Raw genomic sequence first — 18048 nt, forward strand, 5'->3', positions numbered from 1 at the left:
AGTATAATTATGTAGCCTGATATTATGTGGCACTGAGTGGTGATTGTAATGTATGTTGCATTGAGTGCAGTGTAATTATGTAGCCTGATATTATGCGGCACTGAGTGGTGATTGTAGTGTATGTTGCGTTGAGCGCAGTGTAATTATGTAGCATATAATTATGTGGCATGGAGTGGTATTATGAGGAATGTATGTTGTATTCAGTAGAGTGTTATTTTGTGGCCTGTAAATATATGGCACTGAGTGGTATTTTTTCGAGTGTATGTTGCATTGAGTGCAGTGTAATTATGTACCAGTTACCCTTCAGGAATGTGCGCCAAACTGACCAGCGGAGTTGTGCCCCCTCCAATGAGCTGGCTGTGTTCCAAAACATGACCATATATGTACATGAATATGTTCTAACTTGTGCCGCCTATCTTTTATTGCCCCAAAAACTGTATATAAATCGGGGTCACACCGATGTTCGGTGTGATACCTCTTGCATTACCGAAGGGTGCTGTATGAGTGTACCACCACCCCATGGGGTCTTAATAAACTTGTTCTTTGACTTTTACAGTTTCCGTGCCAACAGTTCTTGAGTGTAAGTGGGTTATCTTCGGAACATGTAGGCCTTGGGAACCCTGATTACTACAAATTGGCGACCACGAAGGGACTCATCGGCGACTCGGATGCCCGAAGGAGAGGTCGTGACGAAGGCTTGGAAACTCGCCATGGACGCGCGCTGCCACTGAGTGACCCGAGTCTTGGCTCCCACGGTGTTTCTTCCTTTCCTTCCGATCTGACCTTCCAGGTGGCGCTGGTCTCCGACTGAGTTTTCGAGTGTCTGCGTTGCTGGGAAAGTGCTGTTTGGCTGATTCGATCACAAGACCTTGGCAGTTGGAATCTGGCCATTTGAGATTTTGGGTAAGATTTGTGTTCGGCAAGGTAGTCTTCGGACGCTTGCTGAAGTTCTACGATTTGTGTTCGGCAAGGTAGTCTTCGGACGCTTGCTGAAGTTCTATGATTTGTGATCGGTAAGGTAGTCCTCGGACGCTTGCCGGAGTCCTACGATATATGATTTGATTTGAGTTAGCTAACGTTTGTGAATTTGTGATCTTTGAACTTATATGTGTAGTGCACTTCACATAGGCAGGCATGTAGAGATGTTTCTCTAACTTTGTTTTTTTCTTCTGAGCGGCACATTTGTGTGAAGCACTGTAAGTGCCATTTTTACGGTGTCACGCTTTCGTGATACTCTTTGAACATGCCTGTTTTCAGCACACTCCGAGGAATGTGCTGTCTTGGAAATGGTACCACAATTAGGTTAGCGGAAGCACAGCCGGCTCCCCCAGAAGGAACACCAAACCGTGAGATGTATATTAAATTTGGCCTTCCCCCTATTATGTACAGCAAATTATGGCATAAGTACACGAAAACAGATCCTGAATTGCAATGGCCTCTACATGGGTCGTTCGATTTACGTAAAGTACAGTTTGTGGAGCAATGTTTGTTTCAACGCAGGTCTAGACAAAACATGTTTGATTGTGTGCGAATGTGGGAGAAAGCGATGCGCGAGCGAATGAAACGTGAAGTTGCCTTGGCGGACAAAGAGCAGCGCAAGGCTGCTCGGGATAAGGCTTTACAGCTTGAGGAGAAAGAGGCTCAGGAGAAAAGAGAGAGGGAGGAACGGGAACGTAAATTGCAAACGACTGGTCAATTTCCTATTCGCCGACCGCTTTATCCTGTCCTTAATAATGAAATTGATGATTTTTCATTGCTAGATCGGTCACCGCCTCCGTACGTTTCGCCAACGGCTCCAGCTGAAGATTCGGGAGATGATGGGCAGGATAAGTCGGAAAAGAAGGGTGTATCCGCTCTCAGGTTTACTGCGGAGAGGTCCGCACATTTACGTAGTTGGGCTCGTAAAGTGAATAGGAAATGTGTTTCTTAGGATGAGGTGATTGCGGAGAGGAGTAAATGGTCGGATCTTGAATTAATGTATTTTTTGTCTAGTTTGGCGGATGAAGTTGTTGCCGCGTATCGTGACCTTTCAGATACGTTAGAACCTAAAGCTTTATCAGTGCATCGTGAGAATTTGGATAAAGGTTTATTTGATCTTGCAGATGTTGACGGCCTATTCAAGCAACTGATCCAGCTGCGAGATGAGACAACCAGATTGCGGGAGGAGCGGAAAAGGAAGCAAAAGGAGTCTGAATCGGAGAATAGCGAGCAGATTAAGGAGTGTTCTCTCCGGGGTTCAGATAAGAGTTCTGCATTGCATGTTATGCCTATGCGTGAAGCCGCGCCCTTGTATGTTCCACCTAAAGGGGAAGGTACGGATGATGATAAATTGTCAAAGGATGCGAAAGGATATTTTGTATATAACTGGGTATATACGCCTTGGAATAGAGCAGATGTTATGGCATTGAAAAATTCGCTACCTGATCTTCGGAAAAGTCCGGCGGCATTCTATGAAGGGGTGGAAGGGGCTATTTCGTCTTGTGTGATGACTCTTGTTGACATAAATTTGTTTTTCGGGCTAATTCTTCCACCCGATATGTGGAGGCAAATTCGTAAAAATAATGATGAAACAATACTGGGGGGGACGTGGAAAGAAATAAATGCTGCCGATTTAGATAGGGAACCGGCATGTAAGCCTTGTCAGTTGATTTTAGACCTTCCGGCGGCTATCTTGATCAAATTAAAAACGCTTGTTCCTCCTAAAAAAATTGATTGGACTATGTTAACTTCGTGCAAACAAAAGCCCGATGAAACAGTTTCAGATTTCTTTACACGCTTCGAGGAGGCATTCCATGATTACAGTGGTCAATCTTTAACAGACGATACGGGCCGGCATTTGTTCGTAGATAAGTATGTGGCCAATCTCCTACCGGAGATTGCAAAACGATTGAAGTTGAGTGAAAGTTCCTGGGCCACGGCGACCCCTGCGTCTTTGTTAACTATGGCTCAGTATTATGAGCGGCAGGAATTGGAGGCTAAAGAAAGTGTTGATAAAAAGGCGAAAGAATTGAAAACGAAGGTGATGTTGGCGCAGGTTCGGGGACCACAGAGTAGAGGGAATGATAGAGGTAGACGAGGTGGAGGGAATACGTCGTATGGTCGTACGGATATAGCGGAGGATCAATGTGCCTACTGTAAGGAGTTTGGGCATTGGGCTGAAGATTGTCCGGTACTTCGTGAGCAGCGTAGTCGAGGAGGTGGTAGGTCGAGAGGAGGTTATACGGGAGTGAGAGGTGGCGGAAGTGATCGTGGAAGGGTTGAGGAGAGGGGCCGTGGCCAGGATGAACGAAACACGTTTGATAGACGGAATCAATATCAGATATCGGAGGGTGAGAATGTGGAGCATCAGGATTATGTGCATGCATAGGACTGCGTAGGATGGGGTAAGGAATCAGTTGAAGTGCCGGTAGATCAGCAGGGTCCATATGTAACAGCGGGTATTCTGGGTTCTACTGATCAATTTCTAGTCGACACAGGAGCTACTCGTAGCGCTTTGTCGAAAAACTTGGTTCCGAGGGCTCCCCTGTCTGGCGAAATGATTACCTGTGTAGGGTTCGATGGCACACCCTCCCCTAGCCCATTGTCAAAGCCCCTTGCATTATGTCTTGACAAATTTTTCAGTTTTGGTCAATTTTTGTTATCACCCCATACACCAGACAATATCCTGGGCATTGATTTGCTTAAATATTTTCGAGCAACAATACGGTGCGCTCCTGAGGGAGTTCGGGTTATTCTGAATGACAATTATCCTGACCCAGATAGGTTTTACGCTATCTTAGACATTCCAGCTTTGGCCTCTCTACCGCACACGTTATGGGCGACCTCAGATACGGATGTGGGAGAGATGCGTATTCCACCAATACACATCACTGTTAAGGAGGGGGCCCCTCTACCACGAGTGCCACAGTATAAGATTTCGAAAGAAGGTGAAATTGCATTGACACATATTGTTCAGGATTTGATCTCTGCAGGAGTGGTGGAGGAGGTCCCTTATAATGTTTGCAATAGTCCTATTCTTCCGATCCTTAAAAGAGATACTGACGACAAGGTCTATCGCTTTATTATTGACTTGAGAGAGATTAACAAAATTGTCATTCCCCAATACCCGGTGGTGTCCGATATTACGACCTTGCTTACATTGGTGCCACCAACGGCCACAACATTTAGTGTTATTGATTTGAAAAACGCGTTCTTTTCCATCCCTGTCCATCCTGACAGCAGATATTTGTTTGGCTTCACGTTAAATAATAAATCGTATAGATTTTGTCGTGTTCCCCAAGGTTATACTGAAAGCCCTAGCATCTACAGTCAGGCTTTGAAAAGACAGTTAGATTCCTTTGAGTTGCAGACTGGCGTGGTCCTCATCCAGTATGTGGATGACCTTCTGCTTGCCGCAGACTCTTATGCACAATGTGAAGAAAGTACAATTGCGTTGCTTTCCTTTTTGGCGCAAAACAATCATAAGGTTTCGAAGAAAAAGCTCCAATACTGTAGACCCCAGGTGACCTACCTCGGTCATCTGTTGTCTAAGGAGGGGCGTGCATTAACATCTGATCGAATTCAAGCAATTTTAGACACACCCGTTCCCCGCACGCAGAGAGATGTACGTGCCTTCATAGGGTTCACGTCCTTTTGTAGACAGTGGATCATGGGTTTTTCGCACATTATAAAACCTCTGTTAGCGTTATTGTCCAAAGCTACACCAATGCCCCTTGAATGGACAGATGAATGTCAGAAGGCCTTTGAACAGCTGAGACAGGCCCTTTGTTCTGCACCTGTGTTAGGCACACCAGACTACACGAAGCCTTTCACATTGTATGTGCACGAGAATGATGGGTGCGCGTTGTCAGTGTTAGTACAAGTACACGGGGACAAGCAGAGACCATGTGCATACTTCTCTGCCATTCTTGATCCTGTAGCACAAGGGTTGCCCGGGTGTTTTCGAGCGGTAGCAGCAACGGCAGTAGCCATACGGCAGAGTGAGGGAATAGTGTTATCGCATAAACTGTTGGTGTTAGTTCCTCACGCAGTAGATGCTCTGCTAAACCAAACAAAGACCCAATACCTTACGAGTGCGCGACTAACAGGATATGAGCTGACACTTTTGGCGCCACATATTACACTGAAAAGATGCGTTACTCTGAACCCTGCCACTTTATTGCCCTATCCGGTTGAGGAGGGTCAGGAAGAAAAACATCACGACTGTGTTTTCCTGACCGAGGAACAGACAAAGGGTCGTGTTGACTTACAGGATATGCCACTTCCAGATGTGGATGGGGAACTGTGGGTTGATGGATCGTGTTTAAGGCTGCCAGATGGTACGACTTCCGCAGCTTATGCGATCACGACACTTAAGACAGTGGTAGAAACAGCTAGGATACCACAGAAATCGGCTCAGGCAGCAGAGCTGATAGCCTTGACAAGAGCCTGCGAATTGAGTGCTGGCCTATGTGTGAACATATACACAAACAGCCGGTACGCCTTCGGAGTAGCACATGACTTCGGGCTACTCTGGAGAGAGCGTGGGTTTCTGACATCTCACGGAGAACAAATTATGCACGGAGAACTAGTGCGTGATCTCCTAAACGCGTTGCTTGGTCCAAAGAAAGTATAGTAAAATGCAGTGCCCACAAAAAGTTCACGGATAAAGTGGGCCAAGGAAATGCCTTCGCAGATAGCATAGCGAGACAAACGGCTATGTCCCGGACGGGCTCCCCCATGTATGTGACCCAATCGCAGGCTGAGCGATGGAGTGATGCTAGAGCAGAAATATTGGATATTCAAAAATCGGCTACTGAATCAGAACTTGCGGCATGGGCAACAGATGGGGTACTAGATGATGAGGGTTGTTGGAGAAGCAAAGACATGGAGAAATGGAAATTGCCTGCGGCTTACTTGCAGGCGATGGTCCAGATGACACATGGATTGGCACATGTCGGAGCCCTTGCAATCACTCGACTGTTAACACGAGTTTGGGAACATCCCGAGATTGCTAATACAGCCAAGAGAGTAGTGCAGACCTGCCTGGTATGTTTGCAACACAATCCTGGAAAGGGGACCCATACTCCGAAAGGAGGGTTCGTTCCACCATCTGCACCATTTGAGGTACTCCAAATGGATTACATACAACTCCAGCGCTGCAACAACCTGAAGTACGTCCTAGTGGTGGTATGTGCCTTTAGCAAATGGGTTGAGGCCTTCCCCACGAAAGACAACACAGCCCTGACAACGGCTAAGGTGTTGCTTAAGGAATTCTTTCCTCGCTTTGGAGTTTGCAAATTTTTGTGGAGCGATAATGGGCCTCATTTTGTTGGGAAGATTGTGGAGTATGTACTGAAGGGGTTAGGGATTCAGCAGAAGTTCCACGCTGTATTCCACCCTCAGTCGGCAGGTCTGGTTGAACGGTACAATGCTACGTTAAAGCTTAAATTGGCCAAAATTGTGGCATCCACGTCGTTGAAGTGGCCTGATGCTTTGCCGTTAGCACTGCTCTCTCTTAGATCAGTACCCCATTCACGAACTGGCCTCACACCATATGAGGTGGTGTTTGGTCGCCCTATGAATATCTGGGGGGTGCCCAAGCCGCGATTAATACATGATGTGCCTTGTGTTATGATGAACGACTATTTGGCACGATTTGCTTTCTATTCATCAACAGGTTCGAGAAGCGCTCCCTGACAACTCTACTGGAGAGGGCCATGATCTTCGCCCCGGCGATCATGTGATGATCCGATCGTTTGAGAGAGCGAGCAGTTTGGAGCCAAGGTGGAAGGGCCCCGAACAGGTCCTCCTTGCGACCCGGACCGCTGTACGAGTGACCAACAGAAAGCGGTGGGTGCACTCGACACACTGCCGCCGTGTCTCTCCGGATCTGGTGACTCCTGCTGTGCTGACTGACTACAAAGAGATTCTGGAGAAAGAAAAGAGCCCAGCTGCGACGTCGACCGAAGTTGAGGGAGCCTTCCCGGACCACGCTGTTGCCGAACGAGAGCACTACAACCTGCGTCCCCGATAAGAAGATTTTTGGTTTTTTTTTGTATATGACTGGTTGGTTACCGCTCCAGGTTTGTGAAACGGAAACCGGGAATTCCAAGGGGGGGGGATCAGTTCTGCCAGTATAGCGACACCCGTCTTGGCCCGGAGAAGAAAACAACGGCTACCTCGGAGTTCAGCGCCATATTTTTCTTTTTTTAGGTATACACGCATGTGTATTTGAAGACTTTGTGAACAATTTCAACTATTTGAGACTCTGCAAGAACTTTTCCGAATTATGGCATCACCAGCATCACGTGATAAGCGAATCTTGGGTGCCATTCTTTTTGTTCTGACTATTGTGGTGATAGCTGTAATAGCCTGGGTAGTTGAACTTGTGGTACCTGCACGTGAACATTTGCTGCCAACTACCCCGGCTCCATCTGAACATTTTCACTTTACCTTACCCTACCATGAAGAACGACATCGGCAAACTTATCTGAATAACAGTTTTATTCAGATTCTTCATCACACGCATAATATGACCAATACTTCTAACTGTTGGGTGTGTGGGATGTTACCGGGGCACCAGAAGAGAGGGGGCACCCCACTCATTCCACTCCCGTTTTCGCATAATGGATCCTGCAATGCCTGGTACACCCTCCTCTTTACTTTGAGATGGCCAACAAAAGGGGGGGTGCTTTTCCGTTTGAATAAAATATGCTCCCATGACAAGGATGGGTTTCCGCGGGCCGAGGGTACTCGATTTGAATGGGAAGAGTACAGGCCCGACAACGTATCTGCCCCGCGTGTGTATAGCAATCAAAGAAATGTCAATGTATCCAGCTCACATGTTATCAATGTCATTGCTACTAAAGCCGATTTGTGTATTAGAAATAAAGGTTCGATTGCGGTAGGGAAAAGTGAATGCAACACTACACTCACTTTTGATAGCCCGAATGGCATCTCATTTGTAGCATCTCGAAACACGTATTTTATCTGTGGAACGAAGGGTTATCATCAGCTTCCATTGGAATGGTTGGGCATGTGCTATGTATCGTTTGTACTGCCTCCTGTATTCATTGCCCCACCAATGTATCACAATGACTATATCCTGTACCACGACTTTGTCCTGAATAGAGTCAAGCGGACCGTTGTTCTGGATGACATAGACCAGACTGATACTGCCTTACAACAGTATGTGGACTTCAATTTGGGACTATTTTCCTTCGTGGGGGCTGCTTTGAACAGCCGGAAAATAAGACGATTGACACATGTTGTCGAGGCTGTAGCGAATGACACTGCCATTGCCCTATTTATTTATTTATTTATTAAGCAACTTGTAACGCGCAAACTAAACCCGAAGGTGTCAAGGCGCCTATCAAAGCTAATCACAAAAGTTTGCAAAGCACCACTAAGGGTATGCACGTGTAAAAAGGTGGGTCTTAAGAGCAGATCTAAAGGCTTGTAGAGTGGGGCGGGACCTTACTTCCAAAGGGAGGGCATTCCACCATTTAGGTGCCAAGTTAGAAAAGGCCTTGCCTCCCCATCTTGCTTTTCTAACACGAGGTACAGAGAGAAGAAGTTTATGACTAGAGCGAAGATTCCTGCCGGGATTGTGCTGGGATAGGATCGATCCCATGCCTGTAGGGCTGGATTTAGCTAGGGCTTTGTACACCAGACACATGGATTTAAAAAGGATACGGTCCTCAACAGGGAGCCAGTGAAGCTGCTTTCGGGCTTCGGTAGCAGAGGCACGTTTAGGTAGGTCAAGAGCAAATCTCGCTGCCGCGTTCTGGACCACCTGCAAGCGCTGTAGCTGACTCTTGTTCAGTCCTGCATACAGCGCATTGCAATAGTCCAGTCGCGAGCCCAGAAGTGCGACAGCAAGTTGCTTTCTTGCCTGGGGTGACAAGTAGTGCCTGATTTTCCTTAGAATGTGGATAATCCCCCAGCAGGTCGAGACAGTCCTGTTGACCTGTTGGCACATACTAAGGGTGGGGTCGATCATGACTCCCAGGTTTTTTGCTGACGAGGTGGGTTCTGGGCATAGGCCCAGCGAGTTCGGCCACCACTCAGCCGACCAGATCGTTTCCTTTCCTCCAAAAACCATCACCTCCGTCTTCTCCCCATTCAGTTTTAGTGAGTTGTGAATCATCCACTGGCCAACTGCCTCCATACAAGATTTAAAATTGGCGGCAGTTGACGTAGCTGACTGGGAGAGAGAGACTAAGATCTGGGTGTCGTCCGCGTAGGAGACTACCTCCATCCCAAAAGATCTAATGAGTCTGGCAAGGGGGGTCACATAGATATTGAAGAGGGTAGGGCTAAGCGCTGACCCTTGAGGGACCCCACATTGCACAGACAGGGATGGAGATAGAAACGATCCCAGCATTACCCTTTGTTCTCTGAGATCGAGAAAAGAGGAAAGGAGTCCCAGAGCAGATCCGCGGACCCCAATCTCCCTCAGGCGAGATGTTAACACCGCGGGAGATAGGGTATCGAAGGCCGCTGAGAGATCTAGAAGGATCAGGAGGGAGGTCTGACCCTCATCAACCCGGGTGCGGATATTATCCAGCACTATGGTGAGGGCAGACTCGGTGCTGTGCTCCCTCCTGAAACCATGCTGGGAAAGATCCAAACAGCCCGAGCTCTCCACGAATGCCCTAGGAAATATCACTGAGGAACTACAGATTTCTAGAATAGTTACACTCCAAAATAGGATGGTGTTAGATGTAGTTTTGGCCGACCGTGGGGGGGCATGCAGAATTATCGGAAGTAGCTGCTGTGTATACATACCTGACAATTCTCCATCTGTTTATGATGCCATATCGAAGCTCCATAAAATTGCAGCTGAGATACATCCGGACAATGAAACTTGGACACTTTCAGGATGGTTCTGGTCAATGCTTGCTATTTGGGGCTGGAAACTGTTAACGATTCTATGTATAATTGTGGGGGCACTGTTTTTTGTTTGCCTATGTATCCAATGTGGCCCAGCTCTATGTTCCATGTGCCTATCAGCTTGCATACCATCAAGACGAGTTCTTGCCCATGACAAAATGATGCTTCATAAAGAAGTAACACAAATAATGTTAATAGACATCGAGGATGAACATCCTGATTATGTTCACTATGAGGTAGATTCAGCTAAACGCTAAAAGGGTCGTCTGTCATAATTGGCATGGCCGCGTTAGCGATTAGCTGAAACTACACGTTTTCTTCCTTAACTTGGCCATATATGAAAACGCCATTTTGAATGTTGCGGCGGCCATCTTAGACCATAAGCGGCCTCGTGGCCGGCATGCCCTTTAGTCCTTTGTCCGTACCACTGACCACTTCAGTCTGCCCAGCAACAGGCTATTATTAGTACTGGTCAGCTCGCACATGCGCAGTCCCCACTGACCAGTTACCCTTCAGGAATGTGCGCCAAACTGACCAGCGGAGTTGTGCCCCCTCCAATGAGCTGGCTGTGTTCCAAAACATGACCATATATGTACATGAATATGTTCTAACTTGTGCCGCCTATCTTTTATTGCCCCAAAAACTGTATATAAATCGGGGTCACACCGATGTTCGGTGTGATACCTCTTGCATTACCGAAGGGTGCTGTATGAGTGTACCACCACCCCATGGGGTCTTAATAAACTTGTTCTTTGACTTTTACAGTTTCCGTGCCAACAGTTCTTGAGTGTAAGTGGGTTATCTTCGGAACATGTAGGCCTTGGGAACCCTGATTACTACAACCGGAGGTGCTTTCTAATTGGGCCCAAAGGGTGATCGTGTTCCTAGGCAACGCCAACTGCGCCCTGTCTACTGAACGGCGGCGTTCGCTCTTGATTAAATTGGATCCGAAGTTGGGGGACCTGGCCTCGTCGGAGGCAGGTGCAGTAGCCCAGGGAGGCCTCTTTGGCGAGCCCTTCATCAGGGAGCTGGGAAAATTCGTGAACACGTTCACATCGCTGGACAAGGCCCAGTCCAGCATTAAACGGGTGTTTCACCAACGTTTCTCCGGGGGGGGGGGCGGTCGCGGTAGGGGCCGCGCGACCGGCCGTGGCCAGCAAGCCACCAATAAAGGGCAAGGCTCCGGCAGAGGCCAATACCAGACCTCAGCAAACTTTAACAACTTCTACCCCACCAGAGGGCAGCGCTTCGGCGGCAGAGGGTTCCGGAAGAACTCTGGACAAGGAAATGCCTCCGGTAAGTGTACTTTGTTTGGATCAAGTTCCAATTGGGGGGAGGTTGGCAACCTTTTACGGGGAGTGGGAGTTGCTCACTGCCGACGCTTGGGTTTTGCAAACTGTACGTGGGTTCCACATAGAGTTCTACGACCAGCCCACGCAAGCGGTGCCCCCGCGTCCAATGGTGTTTTCGGAGTCCGACGCGCGGTTGATAGACGGGGAGGTCTCGGAACTGCTCCACAAAGGGGCCATCCGCCTATCAACGCGCCATCCAAACGGTTTCCTCAGCAATGTCTTCTTAGTGGACAAGACAGATGGGGCAAGAGACCTGTGATCAATCTCAAAGAATTCAACGGGTGGTTGATCTATCGACATTTCAAGATGGAGGGTATCCACCTCCTTCGAGACGTACTCCTCCCTCTGGATTGGATGGTGAGGCTGGATCTCAAGGATGCCTATTTGGTCGTCCCCATCCATCCCCCGCATCGTCGTTTCCTTCAGTTTATATGGAACGACAGGGTGTTCGAGTTCACCGCACTGCCGTTCGGTCTGTCGTCGGCCCCCTGGTGCTTCACGAAAATACTCCACCCGGTAGTGGAGTTTCTCAGAAGTCAGGGGGTCCGGATGTTGGTGTACTTAGACGACATCCTCCTCATGGGGCAGTGCCCGGAGGTGTTGGCGGGCCAGCTTCGGCAGGCCGTGCACCTTCTTCAGAGACTGGGGTTCGTGATCAACGGCTCCAAATCGGTTTTGGTTCCCACTCAGGAGATTACCTTCCTGGGTTTCGTGGTGGACTCGGTGCAGGCTGTTTTGAGCTTGCCGGGTCGGAAAGTCGCGAAAATACGGCACCTGCTTCGGCAGACGATCGCCAAAGATCGCACTTCTTTGCAACATATTGCCAAGGTGGTAGGACTTCTGTCGTCCTCCATCCAAGCGATTTTCCCAGGCCCCCTGCATTACAGGGCGCTCCAACGTCTGAAGGCGCAACACCTACGTCGTGGGATGAGCTACGATCAGTGGGTTCCCCTCACGGAAGAAGTGAAGGAGGAAATGTCTTGGTGGCTGTCTCACATGGAGGCATGGAATGGTCGGACGATCTTCGGATCGGCCCCGGACCTAGTCATAGAGTCCGATGCCAGCAGGTCGGGCTGGGGCGCCCGGTGCGGGGATTTCTCCACTGGCGGCGCCTGGTCTTCAGAAGAACAACGATTGCATATCAACTGTTTGGAGCTCCTGGCGGGCTCCTTCGCAGTCCGTTGTTGGACCAAGGATTCGGTCAAGGCCTGTGTCCTTTTAGGGATGGACAATGTTTCGGCGGTTCGTTATGTGAACCATCTAGGGGGTCCTCGTTCCCGCGCTTTGGCGGATCTGGCGAAGGACTTCTGGGACTACTGCCTGTCGCGTCACATTGCGGTGACGGCGGAATATCTACCGGGTCAGGCCAACCAAGTAGCGGATTGGCATTCCAGGCACCTCGGGGACGCCAGTCAGTGGAAGCTGGATCCGGAGGTCTTCCGGTGGTTGCAAACCCTCTGGGGTCCGTTTTCGGTGGACCTGTTTGCGTCCCGTCTCGACCACCAGCTGCCGCGTTTTTTCAGCTGGAGGCCGGACCCTCTGGCGGAAGCCACGGACGCCTTTCTACAGGACTGGAGTCGGGAAAGGCCGTTTGCGTTTCCCCCGTTCTCCATGATAATGCGAACGGCGGCCCAAATACGCCGCCAAGGAGCGGAGTTGGTGTTGGTTACGCCGCTCTGGAGGTCTCAAGTGTGGTTTCGGTTCTTCTGGAACTTTCTTGGGATTTTCCAATCCTACTCCCCTCTGGTTTCCTCTGCTCCTGACAAATCCGGATCGGGAACCGCATCCTCTCATCACGCAGAGCTCTCTCCGCCTCGTGGCATGGAGGCTCTCAGGAGACGCTGGTCGCTCCCAGGCCTTTCGGGGTCTGCTGAGCACTTGCTCTCCAAAGCGTGGGCCGATAGTACGACGAAGCGCTACAGATCCGCTTGGCTTAAGTGGATGCGTTGGTGTCTACGAAGGGATTTGGATCCCTTGGTCGCGGGCCTCCTTCCCGTGCTGAATTTCCTGGCTCACCTAGCCGACAAGGGCTTGGCCTATAGAACGATCAATGCTATTCGATCGGCGATTTCGGCAGGCCATGACAACATCGATGGCCACCCGGTAGGGGAACATCCTTTTGTTTGCCGGCTTTTGCGGGCTATTCGTCTCACGTTGCCCCCTGAACCCAGGTATTCCGTCCTTTGGGACGTCAATTTGGTTCTGAACTTGTTCCTGTCCTGGCCGGCCAATTCTTATCTGTCTCTTAAGGAGCTTTCGGCAAAATTGGCCATGTTGTTATGTTTGATTTCTTGTAGACGCGTCTCTGACGTGCGCGCGCTGGATATATCTGCACGCATTTTTTTCCCCGGATGGGGTCACTTTTACCATGGGTCAAAGTACCAAATCGTCGTCGCGATCCATTTCCTATCCAGCTTTTCTTGACACTCCTAAGTTGTGTGTTGTGCAATGCCTCAAAGCATATGAAGACCTGACCTTGGAATTGCGCCCCCCGGGCGAACGTCAGTTGTTGATTGCCCTGCGGAAGCCACACAAAGCTGTCTCCTCCCCCACTATTGCTCGGTGGGTGCGGTGGGTCATGCAAGAAGCAGGCATCAATACGTCTCTCTTTGGAGCACACTCTGCCAGAGGGGCCATGGCCTCTCAGGCGTTCTCAGTGGGTGCTCGCTTGGAGGATCTAATGCGAGCGGCGGATTGGTCCTCGGATTCCACCTTTAAGAGGTTTTATTTTAAGCCGGTGGTGGATTTGGCCCAGTTGGTGGTAAGTAAGCTTTGAACTAGCATAATCTGAAGCCTCCGGTCCTGACATAGAATCTAAATTTGCCTAGCTTATGTAACGGTAAGTTTCAATTCTATTAAGGACACGGAGGCGAGGATTATCCCACCCAGGCTACACAGTGGTGTCTCTACCCACCCGTATGGCAGTAAGTAAAGCGTTTTCCTTTACATAGTCTGTACTGTATTAGTCACTGAATGCTCCTCGCCTTATTGTTGCATTCCTGGGTCACCTCGCTTACGCTGTTCCTTTTTATGACAGGCAACGAGGGTGCTAAGCAGGATCAATGAGGTATAGGCGTGATCTGCGCGAAGAAAGAGGAGGAAGAGAAGGCCGGGTTTATAGCGGTGATGGACAGAGTGGAAGGACTATGGACTGCCTATATACAAAGAGACTCTTGGGAGTTGTTGTTTTGATCTGTTGAACGTTCCGTCAAATGCTTTAGGCCTTAAAGCATTTTTGTTCACTGTTATATATCTTTTTCTAAGCTGCTGTGGAGTCTTTATGTTAATAAAGCGAAGGAAGATATAGCATAATCCTCGCCTCCGTGTCCTTAATAGAATTGAAACTTACCGTTACATAAGCTAGGCAAATTTCGATTCTATTCTATTCTATTCTATAGTTTTGGTAGAGCGCAAACAGCTGCCCCAGCAATGAGGCATCCCGGCGCTAAGAACCCAGATCCTAGCCTGAGCGGGGAAACAAGGATGAAGGAAAAATTACGGGAAAGGGAATAGAAACGTTTTCACTGCCTTCCGGAATTAATATAGTAAAACATGCAAGTACATTTAAGTGGTGGCTAGGTTTGTCAATTATTTGGAATGATAGCAGAAGGATAGAGTGGCATTAATTGGTATTATGGGGAGTGTATGTTGTATTTAGTAGAGTGTACTTATGTGGGTGTAATTTTGTGGCACTGAGTGGTATTATCTGGAGTGTATGTTGCATTGAGTGTAGTGTAATTATGTAGCATATAATTATGTGTCACTGAATTTTATTGTGTGAGTGTGTTGCATTCAGTAGTGTAATTATGTGGCGTGTAATCATATGGCACTGAGTGGTTTTATTTGGAATGTATGTTGCATTGAGCGCAGTGTAATTATGTAGCATATAATTATGTGGCACTGTGTGGTATTATGTGGAGTGTATTTATGTTGCATTGAGTAGAGTGTAAGTATGTGGTGTGTAATTATGTGGCACTGAGTGGTATTAATGGTATACTTGTATTTACTTAATTGGGACACAGAAAAATGATGAAAACGCTTTCTTTTTAGCATTTTAAAGTCTTATTATTAATTTTCATGACATTTTGGACTGATTTACACCTATTGGTGGCTCCTTTGGAGCGTTGGCTCTTGGAGCTAAACAAAAGTCCTGGCTCGGCTCTCCCCAAGGCGGCTTGAATCTCCCTCGGAAATACTGTGTCTCCTGCGCATGTGCGCAACCCTGTCATAAGCTGCCCCTCATGATGAATCTGCAGAGTCAATCATAACACAACCCCTCCCCGTGCACGCACTATAATCTGTACAGCACACAGCTCCCTGCAGCCTTATGTTGCATTGAGTAGAGTGTAAGTATGTGGTGTGTAATTATGTGGCACTGAGTGGTATTAATGGTATACTTGTATTTACTTAATTGGGACACAGAAAAATGATGAAAACGCTTTCTTTTTAGCATTTTAAAGTCTTATTATTAATTTTCATGACATTTTGGACTGATTTACACCTATTGGTGGCTCCTTTGGAGCGTTGGCTCTTGGAGCTAAACAAAAGTCCTGGCTCGGCTCTCCCCAAGGCGGCTTGAATCTCCCTCGGAATTACTGTGTCTCCTGCGCATGTGCGCAACCCTGTCATAAGCTGCCCCTCATGATGAATCTGCAGAGTCAATCATAACACAACCCCTCCCCGTGCACGCACTATAATCTGTACAGCACACAGCTCCCTGCAGCCTGTGTATTCCAATCACACCCTGAACAATACACGGACAGCCCTCTGCCTTGTCATCACAATCTATTCAACACACGAGAAAACAAGTTACTTACCTGTAACTTTGGTTCCCCAGTATTGGTAACTTTCAGAGATTCCCATGCTTTGTATCATTCCCAGTCGTCGGACTGGGAGTCTCGGTAATAAAAAATATCATAGTAGTAGGTACAAAAGAGAAAGGAAAGGCCTAGGCCTCTTTCCCTTTTGTAACATATCAGCCTCTGTTTGTAAAAGAGGCCAAACTCTAGGCGTCAGCCAATCAGAAGAGCCTCACCCTTAGAACCTTCCTGAAGGAACCTCAGAGCCTCAGATTTTCGTAGCCGTAGTGTGCTAGACACCATACTTGCTGAAGGCTGAGCTTTCCCCGGGGAGGTGGGTGGGCGCATGGGAATCTATGAAAGTTACCAATACTGGGGAACCAAAGTTACAGGTGAGTAACTTGTTTTCTTGCCCCAGTATTGGAACTATCATAGATTCCCATGCTTTGTATCAGAATAGCAAGCAGTAAACACCATAAACACATTTTGTAAAGCAGTACATCATAACATTAGCAAGAAAGTACAAAATGTGTCACCCATGGAAGGTGGGATAGAAAGGAAAGCTCACCCATCACTTGAAGAGGTTTCTCAGGACAGCCTGGCCCACAGCCGCATCATCCTGCTGCAAAGACTCTAAGCAATAATGCTTAGTGAACGTGTGCACGCTGCTCCAGGTAGCAGCCCTGCAGATGTCCTTGACATGTACCCCCGCAAAGAGGGCCATAGAAGAAGCCACCGATCTCGTCGAGTGAGCACGGATCTTGCCCACTAGAGGTTTCCCTGCTAACTTGCGGCAATGCAGAATGGCACTTGAAATCCATCTCGAGATCCCCTGTTTGGACAGAGGGAGACCTTTGTTTGGACCGTCGAAAGCAATGAACAATTGCGAAGATTTTCTAAAGTCTTTGGTGCGGTCTATGTAGAACTTTAGACAGCGTTGCAAATCCAGAGTGTGCAATGTCTTTTCTGCTGGAGTGACTGGGTTCGGAAAAAATGTTTTTAGGATGACAGGCTCATTTAGATGAAAGTCAGTGGGGACCTTGGGAATGAACCTTGGGTTCGTCCTTAAGATGGTAGTGTTCTTTTTGAACTGCAAAAACTGTTCTTGGGTAGTTAGGGCTTGTATCTCCCCCACTAGCCTCGCTGATGTGAGGGCCAAGAGTAGAGCTAACTTCCATGATAAGAATTTTAGGTCTGAGCGGTGAATCGGCTCAAAAGGTCCCTTCATTAGTTGAGCCAGGACTAAGTTTAAATGCCATGTTGGAGGAGGAGATCGCACTGGTGGATAGACCCTGAACAGGCCTTTGAGGAATTGTTTGACAATTCTCGCAGACCACAACGAAGGACCAGAATCCGATCTTCTGAATCTCGAAATCGCCGCTAAATGAACCTTGATAGTAGAATGGGACAGATTAGACTTAGCTAGGGAGAGTAGGTAAGGCAGGAGCTGATGAGGTTGTGAAGTGAAAGGATCAATCTTTTCTTTTTTGCACCAAATACAAAATCTTTTCCACTTCAATCTGTATGTTTTGTTTGTGGACGGAGCCCTCGCCTGAGAGAGGATGTCTTTGACCTCAGTGGAAAGAGGGACATTCATGTATTGTAGCTGGTCAGGAGCCATGCAGTCAGGTGCAACGACCTTGGGTCTGGATGCCAAACTTGTCCTCCGGACATTGCCAGGAGATCCGGAACATCCTCTAGCTTTATCGGAGGTACTAGCGATAGCAGATGTAGTTCGGTGTACCAGAATTGTCTTGGCCATGCCGGGGCTATTAGGATGAGCTTGCATGGTTCCGTTCTCATTTTCCTGATGAGTCGAGGAAGCAGGGGGATCGGTGGAAATGCATAGAGAAACCTCCCCATCCAGGCTATTGATAGGGCATTGCCCAATGAGCTTTGGTGATGGAACCTGCTGGCGTAGGCTGGACACTTTCTGTTGGTGGGCGTTGCAAAAAGGTTCACCTCTGGTGTGCCCCATTTTTGAAAGAGTAGATCCAGAACTTGTTGCTTCAGCTCCCACT

The 18048-nt window shown here is 48.2% G+C and overlaps 1 protein-coding gene across 1 annotated transcript in view; it reads right to left on the reverse strand.

Moving 5' to 3' along the window:
• The window catches only part of LOC147733269 (sperm-specific sodium:proton exchanger-like), a 7973824-nt gene that overhangs the window by 7642744 nt on the left and 313032 nt on the right, over positions 1–18048 (reverse strand). The gene's annotated exons all lie outside the window — the stretch shown is intronic.

The sequence above is a fragment of the Lissotriton vulgaris genome, chromosome 2_1 (assembly GCF_964263255.1).
Source record: "Lissotriton vulgaris chromosome 2_1, aLisVul1.2, whole genome shotgun sequence".
Taxonomy (NCBI): Eukaryota; Metazoa; Chordata; class Amphibia; order Caudata; family Salamandridae; genus Lissotriton; species Lissotriton vulgaris.